Source organism: Thermobia domestica, chromosome 1 (assembly GCF_964235325.1).
Source record: "Thermobia domestica chromosome 1, izTheDome1.hap1.1, whole genome shotgun sequence".
Taxonomy (NCBI): Eukaryota; Metazoa; Arthropoda; class Insecta; order Zygentoma; family Lepismatidae; genus Thermobia; species Thermobia domestica.
The window spans coordinates 95628382-95638703 of record NC_137454.1 but is presented as its reverse complement, the minus strand read 5'-3'; the positions used below and the strand labels follow the sequence as shown (position 1 = coordinate 95638703).

The 10322-nt window shown below is 34.4% G+C and overlaps 1 long non-coding RNA gene across 1 annotated transcript; it reads left to right on the top strand.

Annotated features, from left to right (window-relative positions):
* Positions 1-1132: 1132 nt before the first annotated feature.
* LOC145666334 (uncharacterized) lies at positions 1133-9045 on the top strand. The gene is made up of 2 exons (XR_014127716.1): positions 1133-1353; positions 8746-9045. It is a non-coding gene; the product is annotated as an uncharacterized LOC145666334 (long non-coding RNA).
* The last annotated feature ends 1277 nt before the right edge of the window (positions 9046-10322 follow it).

The window sequence follows — 10322 nt, the reverse complement described above, 5'->3', positions numbered from 1 at the left end:
TTCTAAACCCGGGCCGAGCAGTTCTGAAGATATTTGGCCAGTGCTCTATAACTTTTAACAGTGTTTGGCTCGAGCCTGAATACTCAATGTAGACCCTCAACCCAAATTCAGAAGCTCGTAAACAATGTCCTTGATTCCTAGACTTCAGGACTACCGAGGTTGGCAATGAACTAGTTTTTTAGTATTCAAATACAAACCGCCTATCTTTCATGTTTATATACAGTGTTGTTATAATTAATTAATTAATTAATTAATAATAATAATAATAATAATAATAATAATAATAATAATAATAAAAGTTGTAGTAATGTATATTGTCTATGTAATATACTTGAAGAATGTACTCGAAACTACACACCGGATTTGGCTCGACTCGACTCGAAACTCGACCCCAATTCGAGTCGAGTTGAAGGAAATTTTTCGAACCGAGTTCTCGGGTCGAGCTCAAAGATGTCTGTTTGTAGTCGAATCGAGTTTCAATGAAAACTCGCTCGAACTCGCTCGTGCCCATCCCTACGGGTAACGCAGTATAGCATTTTATCAATGTTACATTATATGAAAGTGTTCATATATCAAGTAAAAATTTGTCCTTGCATTTACATAAAGCGATTCAGAACGTGCAATAATAATAATAATAATAATAATAATAATAATAATAATAATAATAATAATAATAATAATAATAATAATAATAATAATAATAATAATAATAATAATAATAATAATAATAATAATAATAATAATAAAAATAATAATAATAATAATAGCGGTAGTAATAGTAGTACGGAAAATTGAAGTAATACTTTTTTTTCACATATTTAAAGTTTCGGACCTAAAAGTAACGCGTTACTTTCGAAGTAAAGTAACAGTTACTTTTTGGGGGCAAGTAACGCGTTACTAACGCGTTACATTTTAGGAGAAAGTAAAGTAACTTGTAACGCGTTACATTTTTACAAGTAACTTACCCAACACTGGTACGCAATCATACATAGTAACTTCCTTTTCTTTGAATATAAAGGCATATAAATTCACTGAAAATAGTATGTGCTGTCCTAAACAAATTCGTTAATAAGATAAACAAAATATCTGACAAATCCACATGAATTGCTAACACTGTCAAGAGATTGAGATGTTATGCAAAATATGCCTTTCTCACGCAAGTTGCCGTTTGTCTATGCATTTGCCCCCAGTGGCAAGGACAGACAGCGAAGTATATTTTCCCTATATAAGCTCCTGTAACAAAAATAATTCACTTAAAATCTCTACAAGCAGAAAAGAAAGAACAAAGTCAATATATAAGAGGTTTATTGCTCTGATTAGTTAGCCCGAATGAAGTCTGTGTTTATACACTTGGTAAGTAACTACTTTTACATTATAACATTTGAAAAGACAGCAAAAAGTTGAGAAATTTTAATATAAGTTGTTTTGACTTTTCCTCTCTTCTGCAATTTTTGCATAAGCGTCAGAGTCTCACAGATTTACAGACTAATTCACTCACTACAACACTGAGTGGTGTCCTGCGCTGTAGAAGTAAACATAATATTTTTCCTTTGTTTTAAGATTATGAATTTTATTTCTTTATCCTTGACCAATGCTATGCATAAATGTCGGGAAGTCTTATAGAACGGTTTTGTCCATCCGTCTGTCGATAGATATCAGAACAAAAACCTTAAGATATATCGAGATATTGTTTTTTGCAATCAATTCAGCATCCCGAGGATAGGTTCTATCTCCTCTGTTAATTCTGAATTCAGACCGAAGGGGGTTCAAATTAGTCATTTTTGGATTCAACGTTTATCGCCATAGAACGAAAACGGTAACATAGTGAGAAGCAGTTTTTTGCAAACGATTTAACGTCTCGAGGCAACATACCATAAGTATTCCATACACTATACCAAAACCGGAAGTTAATCAAATTTAATTTACTTCAAGTTTCAATACTCATTTCCATAGAGCAATTTACGGTAAGACATATCGAGATGCGATTTTCTCTTATCGATTTTTTGTTCTAAAAGTTGATTCTATCCTCATCATTAACCCTCTATTCAAATCGCAAGTGGTTCAAATTAGTCATTTCCGGTTTCAATAATTATCGCCGTAGATAAAAATGGTAAGTAAATGCAGAGAAAACTAAATACATGGAAGTGCGTCGGGACCGGAACACAGCAAATTATGGATGCGTTAAAATATTAAATAATACTTTTGATAAAGTGAATAGTTTCAAATATCTAGGATCGATATTAACAGAGGAAAATCATATTCACGGAGAAATTAAATGTCGACTAAAAGCAGGGAATTCGTGTTACTATTCGGTTCAAAATCTCTTGTCGTCGCGAATTCTGTCGAGGAATTTGAAGCTTAAAATATACAAAACGATAATCATGCCTGTTGTTCTGTATGGCTGCGAAACATGGTCACTTACTCTGAGGGAAGAACATAGACTGAAAGTATTTGAGAACAAGATCCTGAGACGAATATTCGGACCCAAGAGGAACGGGAATGGGGAATGGCGGAAACTTCATAACGAGGAACTACATAATTTATATGGTTTACCCAACATTGTTAGGGTCGTCAAGTCTAGGAGGCTTAGGTGGGCGGGTCATGTAGCTAGAATGGAAGAAAGTAGAAACGCTTTCAAAGTCTTGACTGGAAGACCAATCGGAAAACGGCCATTAGGAAGACCTAGCCGCAGATGGGAGGACAATATTAAGATGGATCTCGCAGAGATAGGAATACAAAGTAGAAACTGGATGCAGTTAGCTAAGGATAGACGTCAGTGGACAGCTTTTGTGAACGCGGCATTGAACCTTCGGGTTTCATAGGCCATAGAGTTAGTTAGTTTTAATAGATAGAGGCAAACGGTTTTCTGTAACCGATTCAATGTCTCAAAAGAGCATATCGTTACAATCCACAAAACTATACCAAAATCGGCAGTGGTTGAAATTTACCACTACTTCTGGTTTCAATATTGATTTTCATAGAGCTATAACGATAACAGATATTGAGAAGCAGCTTTCTGTCATTAATTCAGCGGTTTCATTGATTCAAGAATTGATTCCATTTTCTCCGTTAACTGTATTCAAACCAGAAGGGGTTAAAATTATTTATTACAAGTTTCAACATATATATTGCCAGAGAGCAAAAATTGTATTAGACAGTGACAAGCGGTTTCCTGCAAACGGGATCAAGAAAACATACAATAACAATCTGTAACACTACCAAAACCGGAAGTAGTTAGAGTTTAGTACTACTTCTTATTTCAATACTGATTCCCGTAGAATGTTTTTGCGATCGATACAGCTTCCAGTAGGTTCATATCTTCTTCCTTAACTCTCTATTGAATCCGGAAGTGGTTCAAATTAAAGATTTCTGGTTTCAATCTTTATCGCCATAGACCAAAAACAGTAAGGCATAGCGGGTAATGACTTTCTGATATGGATTCAGCGCCTATGAGTTATAGTGTATGATATTAATTATATGTACACAATAAAATCATCGCACTGTACTTATCCCACTCTGATAGTTAAAATTTATTATTATTATTATTATTATTATTATTATTATTATTATTATTATTATTATTATTATTATTATTATTATTATTATTATTAATTATGTATTTGATCTATGTGAAATGAAAAAGGACAGAATCTTTCCCCGTTATTTTATCAATCTAATAAACTAAAATGTTTCGATAATTATAAAATGTCGTGTTAGGTCTATCGCTGTTTCATATAGGCTAAGTCCTTAGGTCAAGTAGTATTTATAATATATTCAGTAATAATATAACATATTTAGCAGAATTTATGTCTGTTCACTCCACCGAATAGCTACAATTTTTCAAACTCTTAATAGCAAGCGTGACTTTTAGTTAAACATAAACTACAATAAAAGACAAATAAATTACTTTCAAATAAATTGTTCAAGCTATAAAGTGGAATGAAACTCAAGTACATGATGCTTGTTCCCTTTCCCAAGGGAGACCAAAGTTTGAACATCAATACATAATGAGAACAGTAACATAGTTAACCCTTCTAATGTTTACTATTGAAATCTTGATGGTAATTTGTACAAAAGAACACGTAGCTTCCTTGTTTCGCAATAGGAAGATCTCGGATTCGAATTCTAAGCCTGAAAACATAGCAAAATATCATAACATATCTCAAAGTCAAACGAAAATTTTACGCAGAAATATTGCCATAAGAAGCAGTTTACTACGGTATATATTTTGATTAGTATGCAAGTTAAAGTGTCAGTAGATTCACCTCAGGCGTTCTGTGTAGAAGAAAACTAATGAATCTCTAACAATAGTTTGGCTTCATAGTAATATATGCGAATACCAGAAATATAATTATTATCATAATATAAACCCTTGCTCTGTCTAAGAACTGATGCCCTCCCTGCCAGTCTAGTGGTTAGTGCTTGTGCCTTTGGTACATGTGAACCCAGGTTCGATTCCCACTAGGAGAGCCCAAAAATTTAATTTCACAATCATTCTCTTTCGTTATCTCCTTCAGCCTAAAAGACGTGATCATGGCACGTTAAAGTAAAAGAAGTCATCTTAATTTTCTGCCCAACTAATATTTCGTGTTGTTTGATGCCTTCGTTTAGTATTTATATGATGATGCCGTTATTCTGCTAGAAAAATTATATCAATTAATACATGAGATCAAGTTGAACGAAGTGGCATGATTAAGAGTAAATTCTCATGCGCAGTTTCCGAAAAGACCCAAAATGTACATGCCACTGGAATGTATGACGTTCGCCACCAATAATATCTAATTAATAGATTCTATTCTGCTAAAACAGATTGTTTATTTATTTATGTAATGGTTCTGTACAAAAATATGGACAATGTTAAAATGAAATGAAATCTTTGAGTTTTACGTCCCACGGTTATGCCGGCTAGGCTAAAGGAGACGGTGATGATGAGAGATGAATGAAATGGTGGAATGAAGAAAGTGGGAGGAAACGGGAGAACCCCGAGAAAACCCACGCACACGGTGTTTGTCCACCACAAAGTTCACTTGGCGGGGGCTGGGATCGAACCTGGGACCCCAAGCACCAGAGATGAACGCTCTACCACTGAGCCACCGTGGCCCCTGGACAATGTTAAGTAACAGATTGTATCTATTATTGGTCTTCCCCTAACGGCAGGAGTGGATTAACCATTAACCAAAATAAGCATGTACTTAGGGCATCAACAGAAGGGAACACCAGATAAATTATTAACAATCGAATTTACCGTGGTCCATGGGCCATATGGTGCACTACCACAAATAGTTCACTTATAAAAGTAACCGAAAAGGGACCCCTCATATTAAATGAAATAATTACATACAGATATGCGTATACAATAACAACAAGAACGCTCGAAGAGTATAGCCATACTATATATATATATATATATATATATATATATATATATATATATATATATATATATATATATATATATATATATATATATATACAGAGTGCGAAAGAAGTCCTGGAATGGTCCAATATCTCCCGAAATATACAGATCAGCAAAACAAACAAAAAAAAAAACGTGTTAAATAGTTTTGAAAAAGTTATCCAGCGATATCAAGCGCAACCCCCTATCCCCATCCCCTTCGGAGATACCGGGGTAACTTTAAAATTTTAAATGGGAACCCCATTTCTTATTGCACATTTGGATTCTGCAGAAAAAGTGACAGTAATTTGATCCAGAATTGAAAACAGTGCCTTCACAGATGGCGCTTGAATCGGCACACATACATCTTACTGTAAATTCTGTTAAAATTCGATAAATAAAATTTTATTTTGTGATTTATTATTGTTTGTGATTTGAATTACACATACATATATATGGAGTCACCAAGATTTTCTAAGTGCTTAAGCCTCTGAAGATATTAATCTGGATTTGCCTAGCGAAGACACACATAATCCTAACAGCAACGCCATACCATTTGTAACTTTAGGGTTTATTCTTACAAACCAACTCTGTTTCCCTTCTGAAAGTTTGTGCTTACACTCATAGGCATCACATTTTGGTACATAGGTTTTAAAGGAGGACTTCAAAGAAGAGAGAATATAAGAATATACGACTCCATTTACTCTAATCCTACTCACATATAAAGATATAAGGACGAAGAACTGAATGATCAAGTTTTTTTAACTATCTATTAAATTGCTAGGTATATATGTTTGTGGTCAATTCCGTTTACATGTTTGCGGCCAATTCTTTTCGACAATGGAATCTTGGAAACCACAAGCTCTAGAAACATGCTGTTTTCTCTAGTCTGTTTCAAATTCTGTGTACCCATGCTAGTTTTTATTGAATTTTCAAAGATCGTACCGTTAGTATTCTTTTCAACATTTTAGGGGGCGTTTTGAGCCCTTAAGACTAATATTGTAGCTAGAGAGAAGATAAGGTTAATATCTGTGTTAGACAACCAGTAGACGAGCTATGTATAGCGGGTTGACGAACTTTTCAGGCGCTCTACTTAAATCTGAATGGCAAAACCTATTGCATGCTGCATGCTGGCAACTTCAAAGGTCTCAAGAGCCGTAATGAGGCGTACTCGGACGGATATGGATGTAATAGGAAAAAATCCACTTGTGTCACTTCTACAAATTTTCTGTGAACTCACTCCAACATCTACACATTAAATGCTATGTTTGTATGTAGCAATTCACTTCCTTTGGACTCTCCGGTTCTTTACTTGTGCGAGTAAGGAGACATGCACAGTGGGAAAGAGATTCATGGTTATAACAGAACGATGGGCTGAGTAGACAGCGCAGGTTCAGCTAGTATATAATTATAATTTGAAGGCTACTTTTCACTTCAGAAATCACTTCCAGCCTATTTACCTGTTTTTTGGCCCACTAGAAAGAAGCATTAGACAATAACAGTGATCGACACAGAAAGTATGACACAGATCATTGCGCGCTACCTCTCACTCTTGCTGGTCGACATGTTGGCTATACTTCAAATGGAGGACCGCGCCATTTATGTCTCTGGTATAATTAAATTCTGCGTTGTGTATTGAAACTAAAAAATTTATTTCAAAGTTTCTTTTTAACCGTTTCTTTCCATATTTTCAGTTTATAATTAGAAATCTTAAAGTAACTTTCGAACTCTATAACGTATTTGAAACCTCAAATAAATCAGTAGAGTTGATTTAAATTTAATAATATGGTTGTGCTATTAATTAATTAATTTATTTAATGATACTTGAGAGGCATCCCTGATTCCATTTTACACTAGAAATATTAACAATGCAAAGTAGGGTTAAAATTTCGGAAAGTACTATCCCGGCACTGGGGCTGAAAGGAAAACTTTAGTTAGGATGATCGGCCACAGGATTCGAATCTAAGATCTCTCTATTGCGTAGCAAGAATAATAGATATTAATCTACACAAAGTACAAGATCTCAATTAGCAGAATGTCATACAATCTGAAGTTAATGTTGAATGACTTTATACCGTCTGTTGGTAAAGAAACAAGAAACATGTTCACTTTATTACATTTCTTCTGCAATATCTCTATTGTTTTGGTAGATACACAGTGCAGTAGTTATTACTTAATACAGCTAATAGATTGTCATATAGTCATTATTCTCATCTCTACTATTTTGTTTATTTTTGTAACATTAGCTATGTGGAGCGTTATTTTGTCTAAACAGATATTTTGTCTAAAATCTTGTTTTATAACCGTTGATATTATAAAATTTACTGTATATGTTGTAGTTTCCTAGATGAAATTCTGAAAATCCTTACAGAAAACAAGTAATAAGTGGCCCCAGAACAGGAGTACTAGGTGCAGAATTAATTCACTACAAATACAACTTTCTTTGGACAATTATGTAGCTAGAAGTAGCAAACATCAACTCAACAAATGGGAAAACTCTTCTAAATTGTGACCTGGAACTTTTCTTCCCAACGTCTTCTATGACTGAGTCGTGCTAACAGCTTTTAATTTACTTTAAAATACGGAACCATGACAGATATATCTGATACTGAAAAATCAGATTATTCTTATTTACTCCTTAACAAGTACATTAAGTGTATGAAACCTTAGAAATTTTTAAAAGGATACCACTAGTCTGCAATTTCATATGTATGTTAGCCCTACTTCAAAGCATGAAGACAATTAGATTTTATTTTTTAAAAAAAGATGAATTTCCATGGCTATCCTCTTTAGATTAAATCTGATGATGATTAATGAAAGTGATTATTATGTAATAATTGGTGGAATGAAAATGTTGTAGGAAACGGGGAAATTTCGAGAAAACCCATGGACACGATGTTGTCCACCATAAACTCACATGACCTGAGATCGAATCAGAGACTCCTCGCATAAGAAGTGACCTTTCTACCATTTATCCATCGACCAATCCAAATACATTTTAGTGTGCGAATATTATTTGTTTAACTTCATTGTATTCTATTGATTATTGGCCCACGGTGGTTTAGTGGTAGAGCCTTCACCTCTGGTGCATGGGGTCCTTGGTTCGATCTCAGCTTGAGCTTTGTGGGACAAACACCGTGTGCGTGGGTTTTCTCGGGGTTTTCCCGTTTCCTCCCACTTTCTTCATTCCACTATTTCTCATCATCACCGTCTCCTTTAGCCTAGTTGGAATAAACGTGAGACGTAAAACTTGAAGATTTCATTTATTTTTTCTACCGATTATTCTTGTGGAAACAAATATTTTTAATGTTCGACACTTGTAATTAACCGCTTTTACATTTTATTTCCAGATGTTGCTAATGTTGTTGGTATCTGTTATCAGTTTGCCATTGGACACATCAGAGACCGTTTACAGGATTCGATTGAGAGAACAACCACAGCAATATGCTTATGCTCGAATCACAGCTTACTTTCCTCTCGAAAGAAGGGGCTCATCTACAGTGATATCTCGTGAACCTGATATCTACATATTTTAGTGAATGTGTTACTAACACCTTATTTACGTATATTTCACAGATAAATATTCTACTGTGTTTTCAGGTAAATTACAGGTATTTTTCTTGCTCGGCAATTAAATTACGTAAATTAAGTACACAGTTTTTTTTTTTTTCGATTGGATGAAGTTAATTTTGACAAAATTAAGAAAATATGTACTGAGAATGTTCCATAAAACATTTGAAGTTGGATTAAAATAAGATGTCTTGTAAATATGTCTTTTATTTCTTCCTTCAGTTTTTTTTTTAAGTGAATAACACTAGTTAACAAATTTAAACTTTTTGTTTGTTACATGAGAAAAATCACCTGATCTTAAAGGAACTTTTTGCGCTGAATTCGAATATGCACTCGGTTTCTCTCCATCACGTACAGTTTTCCCGTAACAGAGGGATTTTCGGGAAATTCCCTCAAAAATTTCCCTTTTTCAGATATTTTATTCCCCTAGCTCCTGTCCCCTTACATATAGTAACATAGAAATTATACCTAAGTATACCTTGATTTATATTTAATAAACCCTAAAAGTTTCGTAAAAATCGCTTTTTTCTTTCTAGAGAAATAAATATATTTGTATGTATACTGTGTGCACTGTTTATTGCACCTGATAGTAATGCTTTCAGATCTCCTGGGTTGGGGTAAAAACGATTTGCTTTATTACTACAAACACAGACATAAAAATGAATATTTACAATAGTCAACAACACACTTGTATTGCTCTCTGTAAATTAGAAACGTGTATAAAAATAGAATGTACTTCCAACGTATATTTTTTTTAAACGTACAGTATATGTATATCTTAATACATATATATACAATTAGACCTATTAAGCACGGGGATGAACTTCCACTTCCCGAGCCCCCTACCAACTGGGAAGAGATATGGCCAAATGACTCTGATGATGATCATGACCTTGATGAACCATCGACATCAACATGTACATCCAAGGATCCAACGTTCATCCCTGACTGTGTTCGCGAGCCACATTTCATCCGGCAATGTGAACTTAATGACCTAGTCCGTGATTTGCACCTGACAAAACAAGAGGCGGAACTTCTGGGATCAAGGCTCCAGCAGTGGAACTTATTGGATGCAGAAACGAACATATCAGTGTACAGGAAAAGGCATGTTCAATTTTCAAGCTATTTCTCAATGCAAGATAATGTGTGCGTATGTACGGATATAAATGGGTTGATGGCGGAGCTAGGAATTCCTTACGTTCCAGAAGAATGGAGGTTTTATCGACGCGTCAAAGGTCAGCCTTAAAGCTGTCCTTTTACATAATGGAAATAAAAAACCTTCTATACCACTTGCGCACTCAGTGAAGATTAAGGAATCCTATGACACCATGTCAACTTTGTTAAATCTTATAAATTA